We start from the raw sequence: 22,937 nt of genomic DNA, 5'->3' as shown, positions 1-22,937 counted from the left end.
TTAGAGTTTGGGGATAAAAATAGGTGCACCCTGCGTTTACGTATATACAGATGATGCATAAATAGACCATAGGGTGAATAAAAAATATAACTGGTTACTGTTTTCAATAATGGATTGAATTGATATTTTAAAAAATACATGAAATCTGGTATTCAGATAAACATTCAATCCAAGTAGGTGTATGTCTAGTGGTAATATTAGGGTTACTAATTACACCAAACTGTGAGTTTTGCTTCGAAAATGATGATGGAATTCAAAAGTAATGTTTTATAAAAGAAATCTCATGAAAAAGCAAGTAAAGCAACATGGAGAAATACATGGGTTCTGATACAGGGAGTGAATGTAAGTGAATCATATGCATGTCAATTTGTGAATATTGGATGAAATGATACATCCTATGATACGAAGAAATAGGAATTTAACAATTTTGAATGAAAATTTACTTCAAAATACACATCACGTCCCGTGTGAATAGACTTTCATTGATGTTAAACTGGGTCACTTACTGAAGATATATTAGGGTTAGTACTCAATATTCACTGAAGTTCATTTTGAGAATTCAGAAATGAATATGTATGTCAAGAAAATGTATATTTCTGACAAATATCTTGTGAAAAGTTGATTATAAATCCACCCAGATGGACATTAAAGAATCAAGGTAGTATAAGTATTGACACAGAGATTCAATGTTTCAAAGGGCAAAATGAAAAACGAGTCTAAGATATATGCGAACACATGCCACATAACTATCTTCCACTGTCATCCACCACAATGCCTTGACATTACTATCACCCCAAATAAGACACAATGAGAGGAGAAGAGGAACAAAATCTGTGAATACATATCTGGAATTGGAAATTCTGAGGAGCTCACAAACTTGGGTGTGGCACAAGAGATCCCAATGGTAGGGGACAGGGTAAACATTCCACAAACATGGAACTTTGCTGGCCTAATGACTTCTTGACTATCTGCCTCTGACATTTGTGCACTAGAAATATACCTTTGTGCTTTAGCTTCCTTTGCAGTGAGACCAGGAAAGCTTGTTCTCAGTCTATGTGAACAGGAGGACATGGTTTCCTATTTCCCAATACGAACGGGAGGCAGCAGAGCTGAATCCTCTCTTTGTAGGTAACTGTGCCGTTGGGGTATGAGTGTCTCCCTGGGGGGATTGTGAAGCCTTTGGCTCACAGTCCAGTTTTAATGGCATTTCTTGCAGCTTCCCTGGAAATTTGGTGTTTGTTTTTGAAGTACATAAAGGTCAACCGGGACACAGTGCTGGAGGGAGCTCTGTCACGTGGGGTGCGTCAGGGTCTGACGGAAAAAACACAAACTGGGCTGCTACCCCATATATCTTTCCCACTTGAGCGTAGCAACTTGATTCTGAGCATCGCACCAGATCCTCTCCCCACAACAACATGCCTTTACATTTTAGGGTCTGCTGGCTGCACCTTGTCAGTCACATGTCATTTGGATACCAATGACAAAACCACAGGGGCTCACCACAGATGTTGGTCACACACCTGCACTCCATTGCTCCAGACCCAGTTCCCTGCTGGCTCCTACTCACTGACATCTCTGTTCTTCACCATGGTCATGAATTCCACTCAGTCAAAAACGGCAATGGCGGGTTCAGTCATGATGAGCAACAGGAGATCTAAAGGTTCTCCAGGGATTTCTGGTCATGGGATTCTCAAAACATTCATGTTATTGGCCTAGCCATATTTCAAGAATGAAGAAGGTGCCACTGTGGGTTTTGATTCATTCAGGAGCCATTAAGGGTTGAGGAATCTCTTGAGTCTCTAATGGCATCACACCAGAGTTCAAGCTGAGGTGAACCCATTCATCTTTTCCAACCACCACACAAAAGACCACTATTCTAACAAAAACACTCCCACATGGCCCTTCTCTTCTTCCATACACATACTCATCATAACATTCTGGCTGGGGGTTTCCATAGGGGGAGCAGTCTAAGATGGTGTGCAAAGTAAGGTCTCATGCCCATCATGTGCCAAATGTCATGGTGGCCTGGACACCCTTCCTGAGAAACAGGATAGATAAAATGGGCCTGTAGTTAATACTGCTCTGCTTCTCAAATTCGAGGCCTCCTGCCTGCCAGGGGTAGATTCTTTATGTGTACTGGACTCATGAAAACACCCAAACACCTGTGTGCTAGTTACTGGATGGCTTGCAACAACTCATTTGACCCAGAGGATCCCTGTTCTTACTTCATCGGTGTCAGGAGCCTGACCAGAGGAAGGCAAGAGACTTCATCCAATATTACACTTCTTTTTCATCCTTTTAGATGTGCATGGACACATGGGATTTTTCTTGAGTTTCCTGGGGTGCTGAGAATGTAATTCACAGCCACACACAGGGCCAAGAGTCTGATTCAGACACAGCCTTTACAAAGCACTTTACCTAAAAGGCACAGATTGGGCCTCTTCCTTTCCGTTTGAAACTGTTTTCTGGAGGATTCCCAAAGGAGTGCCCTAAGGCAAACACCTCCCTGACATTCAGGGGAACAGAACAATAGGGAGGAAAGAAGCCTGGAGTAAAACTTTTCTTTAATTGAACACTGTGGCACTGACAGCTCCTAATCATGCAACTTGGGTGGCTATCTATGCAAGCAGGGATTCTCCAGAGAGATCCTTACCAGTCATGCTAATTTTTACTTTTCTGAGATGCTTGGCATTCCCGTCAGCAATCCAGTCCATGGCCTTGTCACAGAGCTTAAAGGTGGTACCCATCTTGTTCACAAAAACACGAACCCCTTCAGAGAGTGGCCAAAATTCTGGAAGAATACAGGAACTTGGGATCTTGGTAGGTGTTTCCCATCTGCAAGACAAGCAGCAGTCCATTCATCAATTGGCCTTGAGGAGTCCTGCAAAGACTTCCACTGGACAGGACACATTCACGGCTGCATTCTTCTCTCTACTCTCTTTAACCACAAACCCAGTGGGATCCACTGACTCTATAGAAAGACTCACTAGTTAACAGTCCATTTCAAACCAACAAACAACAACAACAACAACAACAAACACGATTTTCCTACATGATCTCAGAACATGAGACAAAATGCCAAATTGAAACACACACCCACTAAGACACACAAACCACCCCTGTATTTGGTCTGCATCTATCCACTCTGACCTCTGACTGGTGGGTGAAAATTTGTTCCCCAGCAGTGGCCGGTCCTGTCTCAGCTCTGGTCTCCCTGGCCATCTCTGTGTAGTTGTCAGGAGCCAGCAATGAGCCAACACTTCTTTCTCAGGAAAGGCCCCTGTTCAGACCATTCAAGGCATTTGGCTACCCACACATCACCAGGTGCCAAGAAAGAATGACTCTGGCCTTGGTACAGAAAAACAAGGGAGCCCACTGGGACTGGAATTGCCTCTGGGTGCCTCGCCTCCTGGATGCCACGTTCAGAGAGTTCCATCACCAAGGAAGTGAGGTGAGGTCACTTCCTTCAGGGAAGTGAATGAGGTCACTGCCTTGGCAACCACTTTGTCCTAACAGTTGTTTCCAAGGGTCCCATGAGAGGGAGGCTGCCCCACCTTCCTGTGACATTTTCACAAGTCATAAAGGTCTATATACACTAGGAGCCCGGGATCAGCAACCCACCCAGGCCTGATTGTGTCCATCTTCCCTGCATTGAGAAGAGAGAGGCTGATTCAGCCACATCCCTTCATCCTCACTGGGTTGTTGGCCATGGAATATGACTTTAGACCGCACAGGTCCTACCTAGCTGCCTACATTGGCTCCAGGGATCATTTCTGCATCTACCTTTGAGCTTCTCAGCAGCTGGAGGATTCCCTACATACCTGTATGGCAAGATCAACTCAGGACCTGCTGTTATGTGAAAATAGATTGAGGGAACAGAGTCTGCTTCAGGGTCATATCAGGTTCGATTTGGCTTAGGAGTCATTCTGCTGGATGAATACGGGGATTGGGCAACTGGGATATTTATAAGAATGGAAGGTGAAAACTAGGTAAGAGCTGAAGCACACAAGGGTGTTGGGCCCTTGATTTGGATACATAGTTTTGAATTATGTTCTGCAGAGGTGAATCCTCTAAATCCATATACAATGGCATAAGATCTTGTACCTGGGACCACTGAATGTGAAAGAGAACTTCCAGTGATATTGAGATAGTAGACAGGATTCCAGTGTAGGGTAAGGAAGAAGTGTGAGTTTAGGATTTGGGCAAAAGGGCCTTTTTGCAATCGAATGAATTTGTATTAGAGTGTAAATGGAAATGTCAGCACACATGAAGAGTCAGTCACAACAAGGCACTTGGGGAAATAGATATCAATTGGGATGTTACGAGATCGGGCAAAGTACAAAATGAGTGATAAGATCAGGGATATTTTCAACAGGGGGGTGGTTGAATACACTATCCTAGGAAGAAACAACTGTACGCTCACCATAGGATTGAATATTGAAAACAATAGGCAAAGCGGACTTAGATGATTTTAGTAATCCATGCTCTCATTAAAATCAGGCTTTGGAAGAATCATAAGGTGAGTGTGAGTTTTGCATTTGGTGTCCAGAAGATGATGTGATGAAAGGAATACATGGAGGAGGTGACATGTGTATTTCTTCCACCATTTCTGGGAGCATGTTTTCAAACCCTGTCATTTAGAGTTTGGGGATAAAAATAGGTGCACCCTGGGTTTACGTATATGGAGATGATGCATGAATAGACCATACGGTGAATAAAAAATATAACTGGTTACTATTTTCAATAATGGATTGAATTGATATTTCAAAAAATACATGAAATCTGGTATTCAGATAAACATTCAATCCAAGTAGGTATACGTCTAGTGGTAATATTAGGGTTACTAATTACACCAAACTGTGAGTTTTGCTTCAAAAATGATGATGGAATTCAAAAGTAATGTTTTATAAAAGAAATCTCATGAAAAAGCAAGCAAAGCAACATGGAGAAATACATGGGTTCTGATAGAGGGAGTGAATGTAAGTGAACCATATGCATGTCAATTTGTGAATATTGGATGAAATGATACATCCTATGATACGAAGAAATAGGAATTTAACAATTTTGAATGAAAATTTACTTCAAAATACACATCACGTCCCGTATGAATAGACTTTCATTGATGTTAAACTGGGTCACTTACTGAAGAAATATTAGGGTTAGTACTCAATATTCACTGAAGTTCATTTTGAGAATTCAGAAATGAATATGTATGTCAAGAAAATGTATATTTCTGAGAAATATCTTGTGAAAAGTTGATTATAAATCCACCCAGATGGACATTAAAGAATCAAGGTAGTATAAGTATTGACACAGAGATTGAATATTTCAAAGGGCAAAATGAAAAACGAGTCTAAGATATATGTGAACACGTGCCACATAACAATCTTCCACTGTCATCCACCACAATGCCTTGACATTACTATCACCCCAAATAAGACACAATGAGAGGAGAAGAGGAACAAAATCTGTGAATACATATCTGGAATTGGAAATTCTGAGGAGCTCACAAACTTGGGTGTGGCACAAGAAATCCCAATGGTAGGGGACAGGGTAAACATTCCACAAACATGGAACTTTGCTGGCCTAATGACTTCTTGACTATCTGCCTCTGACATTTGTGCACTAGAAATATAGCTTTGTGCTTTAGCTTCCTTTGCAGTGAGACCAGGAAAGCTTGGTCTCAGTCTATGTGAACAGGAGGACATGGTTTCCTATTGCCCAATACGAACAGGAGGCAGCAGAGCTGAATCCTCTCTTTGTAGGTAACTGTGGCCGTTGGGGTATGAGTGTCTCCCTGGGGGGATTGTGAAGCCTTTGGCTCACAGTCCAGTTTTAATGGCATTTCTTGCAGCTTCCCTGGACATTTGGTGTTTGTTTTTGAAGTACATAAAGGTCAACCGGGACACAGCGCTGGAGGGAGCTCTGTCACGTGGGGTGAGTCAGGGTCTGACGGAAAAAACACAAACTGTGCTGCTACCCCATATATCTTTCCCACTTGAGCGTAGCAACTTGATTCTGAACATCGCACCAGATCCTCTCCCCACAACAACATGCCTTTATATTTTAGGGTCTGCTGGCTGCACCTTGTCAGTCACATGTCATTTGGATACCAATGACAGAACCACAGGGGCTCACCACAGATGTTGGTCACACACCTGCACTCCTTTGCTCCAGACCCAGTTCCCTGCTGGCTCATACTCACTGACATCTCTGTTCTTCACCATGGTCATGAATTCCACTCAGTCAAAAACGGCAATGGCGGGTTCAATCATGATGAGCAACAGGAGTTCTAAAGGTTCTCCAGGGATTTCTGGTCATGGGATTCTCAAAACCTTCATGTTATTGGCCTAGCCATATCTCAAGAATGAAGAAGTTGGCAGTGTGGGTTTTGATTCATTCACGAGCCATTAAGGGTTGAGGAATCTCCTTTCAGCAAAAGCTCTGGAGATCGCATGCAGGCAAGGCTTTTCACGGAGTGGCGAAAGGTCACAGGAATCCAGGCCCATTTGTGGGTCTAAAATATGAGGTTCATGTGAGTTTTGGCTCTCAACTAGAGCTGAAAAGGCTTTAACAGCAAAATCATGTGAAATCCTGGCTGAGATTCCCAGTGCTGTGGAGGAAGCCACCCTCGGCCTAGATCTCAGTTTCCAAGGGCTCCTCTAATGCCTGGCCTTGTAAAATCCCAACTCGATTCATGGCAAGAGTTCTCTGAGATCAGTTCCAGAACTGAGTCTCTAATGGCATCACACCAGAGTTCACGCTGAGGTGGACCCACTCATCTTTTCCAACCACCACACAAAAGACCACTATTCTAACAAAAACACTCCCACATGGCCCTCCTCTTCTTCCATACAGATACTCATCATAACATTCTGGCTGGGGGTTTCCATAGGGGGAGCAGTCTAAGATGGTGTGCAAAGTAAGGTCTCATGCCCATCATGTGCCAAATGTCATGGTGGCCTGGACACCCTTCCTGAGAAACAGGATAGATAAAATGGGCCTGTAGTTAATACTGCTCTGCTTCTCAAATTCGAGGCTTCCTGCCTGCCAGGGGTAGATTCTTTATGTGTACTGGACTCATGAAAACACCCAAACACCTGTGTGCTAGTTACTGGATGGCTTGCAACAACTCATTTGACCCAGAGGATCCCTGTTCTTACTTCATCGGTGTCAGGATCCTGACCAGAGGAAGGCAAGAGACTTCATCCAATATTACACTTCTTTTCCATCCTTTTAGATGTGCATGGACACATGGGACATTTCTTGAGTTTCCTGGGGTGCTGAGAATGTAATGCACAGCCACACACAGGGCCAAGAGTCTGATTCAGACACAGCCTTTACAAAGCACTTTACCTAAAAGGCACAGATTGGGCCTCTTCATTTCCATTTGAAACTGTTTTCTGGAGGATTCCCACAGGAGTGCCCTAAGGCAAACACCTCCCTGACATTCAGGGGAACAGAACAATAGGGAGGAAAGAAGCCTGGAGAAAAACTTTTCTTTAATTGAACACTGTGGCACTGACAGCTCCTAATCATGCAACTTGGGTGGCTATCTATGCAAGCAGGGATTCTCCAGAGAGATCCTTACCAGTCATGCTAATTTTTACTTTTCTGAGATGCTTGGCATTCCCGTCAGCAATCCAGTCCATGGCCTTGTCACAGAGCTTGAAGGTGGTACCCATCTTGTTCACAAAAACACGAACCCCTTCAGAGAGTGGCCAAAATTCTGGAAGAATTCAGGAACTTGGGATCTTGGTAGGTGCTTCCCATCTGCAAGACAAGCAGCAGTCCATTCATCAATTGGCCTTGAGGAGTCCTGCAAAGATTTCCACTAGACAGGACACATTCACGGCTGCATTCTTCTCTCTACTCTCTTTAACCACAAACCCAGTGGGATCCACTGACTCTATAGAAAGACTCACTAGTTAACAGTCCATTTCAAACCAACAAACAACAACAACAACAACAACAAACACGTTTTTCCTACATGATCTCAGAACAGGAGACAAAATGCCAAATTGAAACACACACCCACTAAGACACACAAACCACCCCTGTATTTGGTCTGCATCTATCCACTCTGACCTCTGACTGGTGGGTGAAAATTTGTTCCCCAGCAGTGGCCGGTCCTGTCTCAGCTCTGGTCTCCTTGGCCATCTCTGTGTAGTTGTCAGGAGCCAGCAATGAGCCAACACTTCTTTCTCAGGAAAGGCCCCTGTTCAGACCATTCAAGGCATTTGGCTACCCACACATCACCAGGTGCCAAGAAAGAATGACTCTGGCCTTGGTACAGAAAAAACAAGGGAGCCCACTGGGACTGGAATTGCCTCTGGGTGCCTCGCCTCCTGGATCCCACGTTCAGAGAGTTCCACCACCAAGGAAGTGAGGTGAGGTCACCTCCTTCAGGGAAGTGAATGAGGTCACTGCCTTGGCAACCACTTTGTCCTAACAGTTGTTTCCAAGGGTCCCATGAGAGGGAGGCTGCCCCACCTTCCTGTGACATTTTCACAAGTCATAAAGGTCTATATACCCTAGGAGCCCAGGCCTGATTGTGTCCATCTTCCCTGCATTGAGAACAGAGAGGCTGATTCAGCCACATCCCTTCATCCTCACTGGGTTGTTGGCCATGGAAGATGACTTTAGACCTCACAGGTCCTACCTAGCTGCCTACATTGGCTCCAGGGATCATTTCTGCATCTACCTTTGAGCTTCTCAGCAGCTGGAGGATTCCCTACATACCTGTATGGCAAGATCAACTCAGGACCTGCTGTTATGTGAAAATAGATTGAGGGAACAGAGTCTGCTTCAGGGTCATATCAGGTTCGATTTGGCTTAGGAGTCATTCTGCTGGATGAATACGGGGATTGGGCAACTGGGATATTTATAAGAATGGAAGGTGAAAACTAGGTAAGAGCTGAAGCACACAAGGGTGTTGGGCCCTTGATTTGGATACATAGTTTTGAATTATGTTCTGCAGAGGTGAATCCTCTAAATCCATATACAATGGCATAAGATCTTGTACCTGGGACCACTGAATGTGAAAGAGAACTTCCAGTGATATTGAGATAGTAGACAGGATTCCAGTGTAGGGTAAGGAAGAAGAGTGAGTTTAGGATTTGGGCAAAAGGCCCTTTTTGCAATCGAATGAATTTCTATTAGAGTGTAAATGGGAATGTCAGCACACATGAAGAGTCAGTCACAACAAGGCACTTGGGGAAATAGATATCAATTGGGATGTTAGGAGATCGGGCAAAGTACAAAATGAGTGATAAGATCAGGGATATTTTCAACAGGGGGGTGGTTGAATACACTATCCTAGGAAGAAACAAGTGTACGCTCACCATAGGATTGAATATTGAAAACAATAGGCAAAGCGGACTTAGATGATTTTAGTAATCCATGCTCTCATTAAAATCAGGCTTTGGAAGAATCATAAGGTGAGTGTGAGTTTTGCATTTGGTGTCCAGAAGATGATGTGATGAAAGGAATACATGGAGGAGGTGACATGTGTATTTCTTCCACCATTTCTGGGAGCATGTTTTCAAACCCTGTCATTTAGAGTTTGGGGATAAAAATAGGTGCACCCTGGGTTTACGTATATGGAGATGATGCATGAATAGACCATACGGTGAATAAAAAATATAACTGGTTACTATTTTCAATAATGGATTGAATTGATATTTCAAAAAATACATGAAATCTGGTATTCAGATAAACATTCAATCCAAGTAGGTATACGTCTTGTGGTAATATTAGGGTTACTAATTACACCAAACTGTGAGTTTGCTTCAAAAATGATGATGGAATTCAAAAGTAATGTTTTATAAAAGAAATCTCATGAAAAAGCAAGCAAAGCAACATGGAGAAATACATGGGTTCTGATAGAGGGAGTGAATGTAAGTGAACCATATGCATGTCAATTTGTGAATATTGGATGAAATGATACATCCTATGATACGAAGAAATAGGAATTTAACAATTTTGAATGAAAATTTACTTCAAAATACACATCACGTCCCATATGAATAGACTTTCATTGATGTTAAACTGGGTCACTTACTGAAGAAATATTAGGGTTAGTACTCAATATTCACTGAAGTTCATTTTGAGAATTCAGAAATGAATATGTATGTCAAGAAAATGTATATTTCTGAGAAATATCTTGTGAAAAGTTGATTATAAATCCACCCAGATGGACATTAAAGAATCAAGGTAGTATAAGTATTGACACAGAGATTGAATATTTCAAAGGGCAAAATGAAAAACGAGTCTAAGATATATGTGAACACGTGCCACATAACAATCTTCCACTGTCATCCACCACAATGCCTTGACATTACTATCACCCCAAATAAGACACAATGAGAGGAGAAGAGGAACAAAATCTGTGAATACATATCTGGAATTGGAAATTCTGAGGAGCTCACAAACTTGGGTGTGGCACAAGAGATCCCAATGGTAGGGGACAGGGTAAACATTCCACAAACATGGAACTTTGCTGGCCTAATGACTTCTTGACTATCTGCCTCTGACATTTGTGCACTAGAAATATAGCTTTGTGCTTTAGCTTCCTTTGCAGTGAGACCAGGAAAGCTTGGTCTCAGTCTATGTGAACAGGAGGACATGGTTTCCTATTGCCCAATACGAACAGGAGGCAGCAGAGCTGAATCCTCTCTTTGTAGGTAACTGTGGCCGTTGGGGTATGAGTGTCTCCCTGGGGGGATTGTGAAGCCTTTGGCTCACAGTCCAGTTTTAATGGCATTTCTTGCAGCTTCCCTGGACATTTCGTGTTTGTTTTTGAAATACATAAAGGTCAACCGGGACACAGTGCTGGAGGGAGCTCTGTCACGTGGGGTGAGTCAGGGTCTGACGGAAAAAACACAAACTGTGCTGCTACCCCATATATCTTTCCCACTTGAGCGTAGCAACTTGATTCTGAGCATCGCACCAGATCCTCTCCCCACAACAACATGCCTTTACATTTTAGGGTCTGCTGGCTGCACCTTGTCAGTCACATGTCATTTGGATACCAATGACAGAACCACAGGGGCTCACCACAGATGTTGGTCACACACCTGCACTCCATTGCTCCAGACCCAGTTCCCTGCTGGCTCCTACTCACTGACATCTCTGTTCTTCACCATGGTCATGAATTCCACTCAGTCAAAAACGCCAATGGCGGGTTCAGTCATGATGAGCAACAGGAGATCTAAACGTTCTCCAGGGATTTCTGGTCATGGGATTCTCAAAACCTTCATGTTATTGGCCTAGCCATATTGCAAGAATGAAGAAGTTGGCACTGTGGGTTTTGATTCATTCACGAGCCATTAAGGGTTGAGGAATCTCCTTTCAGTAAAAGCTCTGGAGATCGCATGCAGGCAAGGCTTTTCACGGAGTGGCGAAAGGTCACAGGAATCCAGGCCCACTGGGGGTCTAAAATATGAGGTTCATGTGAGTTTTGGCTCTCAACTATAGCTGAAAAGGCGTTAACAGCAAAATCATGTGAAATCCTGGCTGAGATTCCCAGTGCTGTGGAGGAAGCCACCCTCGGCCTAGATCTCAGTTTCCAAGGGCTCCTCTAATGCCTGGCCTTGTAAAATCCCAACACGATTCATGGCAAGAGTTCTCTGAGATCAGTTCCAGAACTGAGTCTCTAATGGCATCACACCAGAGTTCAAGCTGAGGTGGACCCACTCATCTTTTCCAACCACCACACAAAAGACCACTATTCTAACAAAAACACTCCCACATGGCCCTCCTCTTCTTCCATACAGATACTCATCATAACATTCTGGCTGGGGGTTTCCATAGGGCGAGCAGTCTAAGATGGTGTGCAAAGTAAGGTCTCATGCCCATCATGTGCCAAATGTCATGGTGGCCTGGACACCCTTCCTGAGAAACAGGATAGATAAAATGGGCCTGTAGTTAATACTGCTCTGCTTCTCAAATTTGAGGCCTCCTGCCTGCCAGGGGTAGATTCTTTATGTGTACTGGACTCATGAAAACACCCAAACACCTGTGTGCTAGTTACTGGATGGCTTGCAACAACTCATTTGACCCAGAGGATCCCTGTTCTTACTTCATCGGTGTCAGGATCCTGACCAGAGGAAGGCAAGAGACTTCATCCAATATTACACTTCTTTTTCATCCTTTTAGATGTGCATGGACACATGGGATTTTTCTTGAGTTTCCTGGGGTGCTGAGAATGTAATTCACAGCCACACACAGGGCCAAGAGTCTGATTCAGACACAGCCTTTACAGAGCACTTTACCTAAAACGCACAGATTGGGCCTCTTCCTTTCCATTTGAAAATGTTTTCTGGAGGAGTCCCAAAGGAGTGCCCTAAGGCAAACACCTCCCTGACATTCAGGGGAACAGAACAATAGGGAGGAAAGAAGCCTGGAGAAAAACTTTTCTTTAATTGAACACTGTGGCACTGACAGCTCCTAATCATGCAACTTGGGTGGCTATCTATGCAAGCAGGGATTCTCCAGAGAGATCCTTACCAGTCATGCTAATTTTTACTTTTCTGAGATGCTTGGCATTCCCGTCAGCAATCCAGTCCATGGCCTTGTCACACAGCTTGAAGGTGGTACCCATCTTGTTCACAAAAACACGAACCCCTTCAGAGAGTGGCCAAAATTCTGGAAGAATACAGGAACTTGGGATCTTGGTAGGTGTTTCCCATCTGCAAGACAAGCAGCAGTCCATTCATCAATTGGCCTTGAGGAGTCCTGCAAAGATTTCCACTAGACAGGACACATTCACGGCTGCATTCTTCTCTCTACTCTCTTTAACCACAAACCCAGTGGGATCCACTGACTCTATAGAAAGACTCACTAGTTAACAGTCCATTTCAAACCAACAAACAACAACAACAACAACAACAACAAACACGATTTTCCTACATGATCTCAGAACATGAGACAAAATGCCAAATTGAAACACACACCCACTAAGACACACAAACCACCCCTGTATTTGGTCTGCATCTATCCACTCTGACCTCTGAATGGTGGGTGAAAATTTGTTCCCCAGCAGTGGCCGGTCCTGTCTCAGCTCTGGTCTCCTTGGCCATCTCTGTGTAGTTGTCAGGAGCCAGCAATGAGCCAACACTTCTTTCTCAGGAAAGGCCCCTGTTCAGACCATTCAAGGCATTTGGCTACCCACACATCACCAGGTGCCAAGAAAGAATGACTCTGGCCTTGGTACAGAAAAACAAGGGAGCCCACTGGGACTGGAATTGCCTCTGGGTGCCTCGCCTCCTGGATGCCACGTTCAGAGAGTTCCATCACCAAGGAAGTGAGGTGAGGTCACTTCCTTCAGGGAAGTGAATGAGGTCACTGCCTTGGCAACCACTTTGTCCTAACAGTTGTTTCCAAGGGTCCCATGAGAGGGAGGCTGCCCCACATTCCTGTGACATTTTCACAAGTCATAAAGGTCTATATACCCTAGGAGCCCGGGATCAGCAACCCACCCAGGCCTGATTGTGTCCATCTTCCCTGCATTGAGAAGAGAGAGGCTGATTCAGCCACATCCCTTCATCCTCACTGGGTTGTTGGCCATGGAATATGACTTTAGACCTCACAGGTCCTACCTAGCTGCCTACATTGGCTCCAGGGATCATTTCTGCATCTACCTTTGAGCTTCTCAGCAGCTGGAGGATTCCCTACATACCTGTATGGCAAGATCAACTCAGGACCTGCTGTTATGTGAAAATAGATTGAGGGAACAGAGTCTGCTTCAGGGTCATATCAGGTTCGAGTTGGCTTAGGAGTCATTCTGCTGGATGAATACGGGGATTGGGCAACTGGGATATTTATAAGAATGGAAGGTGAAAAATAGGTAAGAGCTGAAGCACACAAGGGTGTTGGGCCCTTGATTTGGATACATAGTTTTGAATTATGTTCTGCAGAGGTCAATCCTCTAAATCCATATACAATGGCATAAGATCTTGTACCTGGGACCACTGAATGTGAAAGAGAACTTCCAGTGATATTGAGATAGTAGACAGGATTCCAGTGTAGGGTAAGGAAGAAGTGTGAGTTTAGGATTTGGGCAAAAGGGCCTTTTTGCAATCGAATGAATTTGTATTAGAGTGTAAATGGGAATGTCAGCACACATGAAGAGTCAGTCACAACAAGGCACTTGGGGAAATAGATATCAATTGGGATGTTAGGAGATCGGGCAAAGTACAAAATGAGTGATAAGATCAGGGATATTTTCAACAGGGGGGTGGTTGAATACACTATCCTAGGAAGAAACAAGTGTACGCTCACCATAGGATTGAATATTGAAAACAATAGGCAAAGCGGACTTAGAGGATTTTAGTAATCCATGCTCTCATTAAAATCAGGCTTTGGAAGAATCATAAGGTGAGTGTGAGTTTTGCATTTGGTGTCCAGAAGATGATGTGATGAAAGGAATACATGGAGGAGGTGACATGTGTATTTCTTCCACCATTTCTGGGAGCATGTTTTCAAACCCTGTCATTTAGAGTTTGGGGATAAAAATAGGTGCACCCTGGGTTTACGTATATGGAGATGATGCATGAATAGACCATACGGTGAATAAAAAATATAACTGGTTACTATTTTCAATAATGGATTGAATTGATATTTCAAAAAATACATGAAATCTGGTATTCAGATAAACATTCAATCCAAGTAGGTATACGTCTAGTGGTAATATTAGGGTTACTAATTACACCAAACTGTGAGTTTTGCTTCAAAAATGATGATGGAATTCAAAAGTAATGTTTTATAAAAGAAATCTCATGAAAAAGCAAGCAAAGCAACATGGAGAAATACATGGGTTCTGATAGAGGGAGTGAATGTAAGTGAACCATATGCATGTCACTTTGTGAATATTGGATGAAATGATACATCCTATGATACGAAGAAATAGGAATTTAACAATTTTGAATGAAAATTTACTTCAAAATACACATCACGTCCCGTATGAATAGACTTTCATTGATGTTAAACTGGGTCACTTACTGAAGAAATATTAGGGTTAGTACTCAATATTCACTGAAGTTCATTTTGAGAATTCAGAAATGAATATGTATGTCAAGAAAATGTATATTTCTGAGAAATATCTTGTGAAAAGTTGATTATAAATCCACCCAGATGGACATTAAAGAATCAAGGTAGTATAAGTATTGACACAGAGATTGAATATTTCAAAGGGCAAAATGAAAAACGAGTCTAAGATATATGTGAACACGTGCCACATAACAATCTTCCACTGTCATCCACCACAATGCCTTGACATTACTATCACCCCAAATAAGACACAATGAGAGGAGAAGAGGAACAAAATCTGGGAATACATATCTGGAATTGGAAATTCTGAGGAGCTCACAAACTTGGGTGTGGCACAAGAGATCCCAATGGTAGGGGACAGGGTAAACATTCCACAAACATGGAACTTTGCTGGCCTAATGACTTCTTGACTATCTGCCTCTGACATTTGTGCACTAGAAATATAGCTTTGTGCTTTAGCTTCCTTTGCAGTGAGACCAGGAAAGCTTGGTCTCAGTCTATGTGAACAGGAGGACATGGTTTCCTATTGCCCAATACGAACAGGAGGCAGCAGAGCTGAATCCTCTCTTTGTAGGTAACTGTGGCCGTTGGGGTATGAGTGTCTCCCTGGGGGGATTGTGAAGCCTTTGGCTCACAGTCCAGTTTTAATGGCATTTCTTGCAGCTTCCCTGGACATTTGGTGTTTGTTTTTGAAATACATAAAGGTCAACCGGGACACAGTGCTGGAGGGAGCTCTGTCACGTGGGGTGAGTCAGGGTCTGACGGAAAAAACACAAACTGGGCTGCTACCCCATATATCTTTCCCACTTGAGCGTAGCAACTTGATTCTGAGCATCGCACCAGATCCTCTCCCCACAACAACATGCCTTTACATTTTAGGGTCTGCTGGCTGTACCTTGTCAGTCACATGTCATTTGGATACCAATGACAAAACCACAGGGGCTCACCACAGATGTTGGTCACACACCTGCACTCCATTGCTCCAGACCCAGTTCCCTGCTGGCTCCTACTCACTGACATCTCTGTTCTTCACCATGGTCATGAATTCCACTCAGTCAAAAACGGCAATGGCGGGTTCAGTCATGATGAGCAACAGGAGATCTAAAGGTTCTCCAGGGATTTCTGGTCATGGGATTCTCAAAACATTCATGTTATTGGCCTAGCCATATTTCAAGAATGAAGAAGTTGCCACTGTGGGTTTTGATTCATTCAGGAGCCATTAAGGGTTGAGGAATCTCCTGAGTCTCTAATGGCATCACACCAGAGTTCAAGCTGAGGTGGACCCACTCATCTTTTCCAACCACCACACAAAAGACCACTATTCTAACAAAAACACTCCCACATGGCCCTCCTCTTCTTCCATACAGATACTCATCATAACATTCTGGCTGGGGGTTTCCATAGGGGGAGCAGTCTAAGATGGTGTGCAAAGTAAGGTCTCATGCCCATCATGTGCCAAATGTCATGGTGGCCTGGACACCCTTCCTGAGAAACAGGATAGATAAAATGGGCCTGTAGTTAATACTGCTCTGCTTCTCAAATTTGAGGCCTCCTGCCTGCCAGGGGTAGATTCTTTATGTGTACTGGACTCATGAAAACACCCAAACACCTGTGTGCTAGTTACTGGATGGCTTGCAACAACTCATTTGACCCAGAGGATCCCTGTTCTTACTTCATCGGTGTCAGGATCCTGACCAGAGGAAGGCAAGAGACTTCATCCAATATTACACTTCTTTTTCATCCTTTTAGATGTGCATGGACACATGGGATTTTTCTTGAGTTTCCTGGGGTGCTGAGAATGTAATTCACAGCCACACACAGGGCCAAGAGTCTGATTCAGACACAGCCTTTACAGAGCACTTTACCTAAAACGCACAGATTGGGCCTCTTCCTTTCCATTTGAAAATGTTTTCTGGAGGAGTCCCAAAGGAGTGCCCTAAGGCAAACACCTCCCTGACATTCAGGGGAACAGAACAATAGGGAGGAAAGAAGCCTGGAGAAAAACTTTTCTTTAATTGAACACTGTGGCACTGACAGCTCCTAATCATGCAACTTGGGTGGCTATCTATGCAAGCAGGGATTCTCCAGAGAGATCCTTACCAGTCATGCTAATTTTTACTTTTCTGAGATGCTTGGCATTCCCGTCAGCAATCCAGTCCATGGCCTTGTCACAGAGCTTGAAGGTGGTACCCATCTTGTTCACAAAAACACGAACCCCTTCAGAGAGTGGCCAAAATTCTGGAAGAATACAGGAACTTGGGATCTTGGTAGGTGTTTCCCATCTGCAAGACAAGCAGCAGTCCATTCATCAATTGGCCTTGAGGAGTCCTGCAAAGATTTCCACTAGACAGGACACATTCACGGCTGCATTCTTCTCTCTACTCTCTTTAACCACAAACCCAGTGGGATCCACTGACTCTATAGAAAGACTCACTAGTTAACAGTCCATTTCAAACCAACAAACAACAACAACAACAACAACAACAAACACGATTTTCCTACATGATCTCAGAACATGAGACAAAATGCCAAATTGAAACACACACCCACTAAAACACACAAACCACCCCTGTATTTGGTCTGCATCTATCCACTCTGACCTCTGACTGGTGGGTGAAAATTTGTTCCCCAGCAGTGGCCGGTCCTGTCTCAGCTCTGGTCTCCTTGGCCATCTCTGTGTAGTTGTCAGGAGCCAGCAATGAGCCAACACTTCTTTCTCAGGAAAGGCCCCTGTTCAGACCATTCAAGGCATTTGGCTACCCACACATCACCAGGTGCCAAGAAAGAATGACTCTGGCCTTGGTACAGAAAAACAAGGGAGCCCACTGGGACTGGAATTGCCTCTGGGTGCCTCGCCTCCTGGATGCCAAGTTCAGAGAGTTCCATCACCAAGGAAGTGCGGTGAGGTCACTTCCTTCAGGGAAGTGAATGAGGTCACTGCCTTGGCAACCACTTTGTCCTAACAGTTGTTTCCAAGGGTCCCATGAGAGGGAGGCTGCCCCACATTCCTGTGACATTTTCACAAGTCATAAAGGTCTATATACCCTAGGAGCCCGGGATCAGCAACCCACCCAGGCCTGATTGTGTCCATCTTCCCTGCATTGAGAAGAGAGAGGCTGATTCAGCCACATCCCTTCATCCTCACTGGGTTGTTGGCCATGGAATATGACTTTAGACCTCACAGGTCCTACCTAGCTGCCTACATTGGCTCCAGGGATCATTTCTGCATCTACCTTTGAGCTTCTCAACAGCTGGAGGATTCCCTACATACCTGTATGGCAAGATCAACTCAGGACCTGCTGTTATGTGAAAATAGATTGAGGGAACAGAGTCTGCTTCAGGGTCATATCAGGTTCGAGTTGGCTTAGGAGTCATTCTGCTGGATGAATACGGGGATTGGGCAACTGGGATATTTATAAGAATGGAAGGTGAAAAATAGGTAAGAGCTGAAGCACACAAGGGTGTTGGGCCCTTGATTTGGATACATAGTTTTGAATTATGTTCTGCAGAGGTCAATCCTCTAAATCCATATACAATGGCATAAGATCTTGTACCTGGGACCACTGAATGTGAAAGAGAACTTCCAGTGATATTGAGATAGTAGACAGGATTCCAGTGTAGGGTAAGGAAGAAGTGTGAGTTTAGGATTTGGGCAAAAGGCCCTTTTTGCAATCGAATGAATTTGTATTAGAGTGTAAATGGAAATGTCAGCACACATGAAGAGTCAGTCACAACAAGGCACTTGGGGAAATAGATATCAATTGGGATGTTACGAGATCGGGCAAAGTACAAAATGAGTGATAAGATCAGGGATATTTTCAACAGGGGGGTGGTTGAATACACTATCCTAGGAAGAAACAACTGTACGCTCACCATAGGATTGAATATTGAAAACAATAGGCAAAGCGGACTTAGATGATTTTAGTAATCCATGCTCTCATTAAAATCAGGCTTTGGAAGAATCATAAGGTGAGTGTCAGTTTTGCATTTGGTGTCCAGAAGATGATGTGATGAAAGGAATACATGGAGGAGGTGACATGTGTATTTCTTCCACCATTTCTGGGAGCATGTTTTCAAACCCTGTCATTTAGAGTTTGGGGATAAAAATAGGTGCACCCTGGGTTTACATATATAGAGATGATGCATGAATAGACCATAGGGTGAATAAAAAATATAACTGGTTACTATTTTAAATAATGGATGGAATTGATATTTTAAAAAATACATGAAATCTGGTATTCAGATAAACATTCAATCCAAGTAGGTGTACGTCTAGTGGTAATATTAGGGTTACTAATTACACCAAACTGTGAGTTTTGCTTCGAAAATGATGATGGAATTCAAAAGTAATGTTTTATAAAAGAAATCTCATGAAAAAGCAAGTAAAGCAACATGGAGAAATACATGGGTTCTGATAGAGGGAGTGAATGTAAGTGAACCATATGCATGTCAATTTGTGAATATTGGATGAAATGATACATCCTATGATACGAAGAAATAGGAATTTAACAATTTTGAATGAAAATTTACTTCAAAATACACATCACGTCCCGTATGAATAGACTTTCATTGATGTTAAACTGGGTCATTTACTGAAGAAATATTAGGGTTAGTACTCAATATTCACTGAAGTTCATTTTGAGAATTCAGAAATGAATATGTATGTCAAGAAAATGTATATTTCTGAGAAATATCTTGTGAAAAGTTGATTATAAATCCACCCAGATGGACATTAAAGAATCAAGGTAGTATAAGTATTGACACAGAGATTGAATATTTCAAAGGGCAAAATGAAAAACGAGTCTAAGATATATGTGAACACGTGCCACATAACAATCTTCCACTGTCATCCACCACAATGCCTTGACATTACTATCACCCCAAATAAGACACAATGAGAGGAGAAGAGGAACAAAATCTGTGAATACATATCTGGAATTGGAAATTCTGAGGAGCTCACAAACTTGGGTGTGGCACAAGAGATCCCAATGGTAGGGGACAGGGTAAACATTCCACAAACATGGAACTTTGCTGGCCTAATGACTTCTTGACTATCTGCCTCTGACATTTGTGCACTAGAAATATAGCTTTGTGCTTTAGCTTCCTTTGCAGTGAGACCAGGAAAGCTTGGTCTCAGTCTATGTGAACAGGAGGACATGGTTTCCTATTGCCCAATACGAACAGGAGGCAGCAGAGCTGAATCCTCTCTTTGTAGGTAACTGTGGCCGTTGGGGTATGAGTGTCTCCCTGGGGGGATTGTGAAGCCTTTGGCTCACAGTCCAGTTTTAATGGCATTTCTTGCAGCTTCCCTGGACATTTGGTGTTTGTTTTTGAAATACATAAAGGTCAACCGGGACACAGTGCTGGAGGGAGCTCTGTCACGTGGGGTGAGTCAGGGTGTGACGGAAAAAACACAAACTGGGCTGCTACCCCATATATCTTTCCCACTTGAGCGTAGCAACTTGATTCTGAGCATCGCACCAGATCCTCTCCCCACAACAACATGCCTTTACATTTTAGGGTCTGCTGGCTGCACCTTGTCAGTCACATGTCATTTGGATACCAATGACAAAACCACAGGGGCTCACCACAGATGTTGGTCACACACCTGCACTCCATTGCTCCAGACCCAGTTCCCTGCTGGCTCCTACTCACTGACATCTCTGTTCTTCACCATGGTCATGAATTCCACTCAGTCAAAAATGGCAATGGCGGGTTCAGTCATGATGAGCAACAGGAGATCTAAAGGTTCTCCAGGGATTTCTGGTCATGGGATTCTCAAAACATTCATGTTATTGGCCTAGCCATATTTCAAGAATGAAGAAGTTGCCACTGTGGGTTTTGATTCATTCAGGAGCCATTAAGGGTTGAGGAATCTCCTGAGTCTCTAATGGCATCACACCAGAGTTCAAGCTGAGGTGGACCCACTCATCTTTTCCAACCACCACACAAAAGACCACTATTCTAACAAAAACACTCCCACATGGCCCTCCTCTTCTTCCATACAGATACTCATCATAACATTCTGGCTGGGGGTTTCCATAGGGGGAGCAGTCTAAGATGGTGTGCAAAGTAAGGTCTCATGCCCATCATGTGCCAAATGTCATGGTGGCCTGGACACCCTTCCTGAGAAACAGGATAGATAAAATGGGCCTCTAGTTAATACTGCTCTGCTTCTCAAATTCGAGGCCTCCTGCCTGCCAGGGGTAGATTCTTTATGTGTACTGGACTCATGAAAACACCCAAACACCTGTGTGCTAGTTACTGGATGGCTTGCAACAACTCATTTGACCCAGAGGATCCCTGTTCTTACTTCATCGGTGTCAGGAGCCTGACCAGAGGAAGGCAAGAGACTTCATCCAATATTACACTTCTTTTTCATCCTTTTAGATGTGCATGGACACATGGGATTTTTCTTGAGTTTCCTGGGGTGCTGAGAATGTAATTCACAGCCACACACAGGGCCAAGAGTCTGATTCAGACACAGCCTTTACAAAGCACTTTACCTAAAAGGCACAGATTGGGCCTCTTCCTTTCCGTTTGAAACTGTTTTCTGGAGGATTCCCAAAGGAGTGCCCTAAGGCAAACACCTCCCTGACATTCAGGGGAACAGAACAATAGGGAGGAAAGAAGCCTGGAGAAAAACTTTTCTTTAATTGAACACTGTGGCACTGACAGCTCCTAATCATGCAACTTGGGTGGCTATCTATGCAAGCAGGGATTCTCCAGAGAGATCCTTACCAGTCATGCTAATTTTTACTTTTCTGAGATGCTTGGCATTCCCGTCAGCAATCGAGTCCATGGCCTTGTCACAGAGCTTAAAGGTGGTACCCATCTTGTTCACAAAAACACGAACCCCTTCAGAGAGTGGCCAAAATTCTGGAAGAATACAGGAACTTGGGATCTTGGTAGGTGTTTCCCATCTGCAAGACAAGCAGCAGTCCATTCATCAATTGGCCTTGAGGAGTCCTGCAAAGACTTCCACTGGACAGGACACATTCACGGCTGCATTCTTCTCTCTACTCTCTTTAACCACAAACCCAGTGGGATCCACTGACTCTATAGAAAGACTCACTAGTTAACAGTCCATTTCAAACCAACAAACAACAACAACAACAACAACAAACACGATTTTCCTACATGATCTCAGAACATGAGACAAAATGCCAAATTGAAACACACACCCACTAAGACACACAAACCACCCCTGTATTTGGTCTGCATCTATCCACTCTGACCTCTGACTGGTGGGTGAAAATTTGTTCCCCAGCAGTGGCTGGTCCTGTCTCAGCTCTGGTCTCCTTGGCCATCTCTGTGTAGTTGTCAGGAGCCAGCAATGAGCCAACACTTCTTTCTCAGGAAAGGCCCCTGTTCAGACCATTCAAGGCATTTGGCTACCCACACATCACCAGGTGCCAAGAAAGAATGACTCTGGCCTTGGTACAGAAAAACAAGGGAGCCCACTGGGACTGGAATTGCCTCTGGGTGCCTCGCCTCCTGGATGCCACGTTCAGAGAGTTCCATCACCAAGGAAGTGAGGTGAGGTCACTTCCTTCAGGGAAGTGAATGAGGTCACTGCCTTGGCAACCACTTTGTCCTAACAGTTGTTTCCAAGGGTCCCATGAGAGGGAGGCTGCCCCACCTTCCTGTGACATTTTCACAAGTCATAAAGGTCTATATACCCTAGGAGCCCGGGATCAGCAACCCACCCAGGCCTGATTGTGTCCATCTTCCCTGCATTGAGAAGAGAGAGGCTGATTCAGCCACATCCCTTCATCCTCACTGGGTTGTTGGCCATGGAATATGACTTTAGACCTCACAGGTCCTACCTAGCTGCCTACATTGGCTCCAGGGATCATTTCTGCATCTACCATTGAGCTTCTCAG

The sequence above is a fragment of the Urocitellus parryii genome, chromosome 16 (genome assembly GCF_045843805.1).
Source record: "Urocitellus parryii isolate mUroPar1 chromosome 16, mUroPar1.hap1, whole genome shotgun sequence".
Classification (NCBI taxonomy): Eukaryota; Metazoa; Chordata; class Mammalia; order Rodentia; family Sciuridae; genus Urocitellus; species Urocitellus parryii.
The sequence above is the reverse complement of the archived record's forward strand: the minus strand, read 5'-3'. Positions refer to the sequence as shown.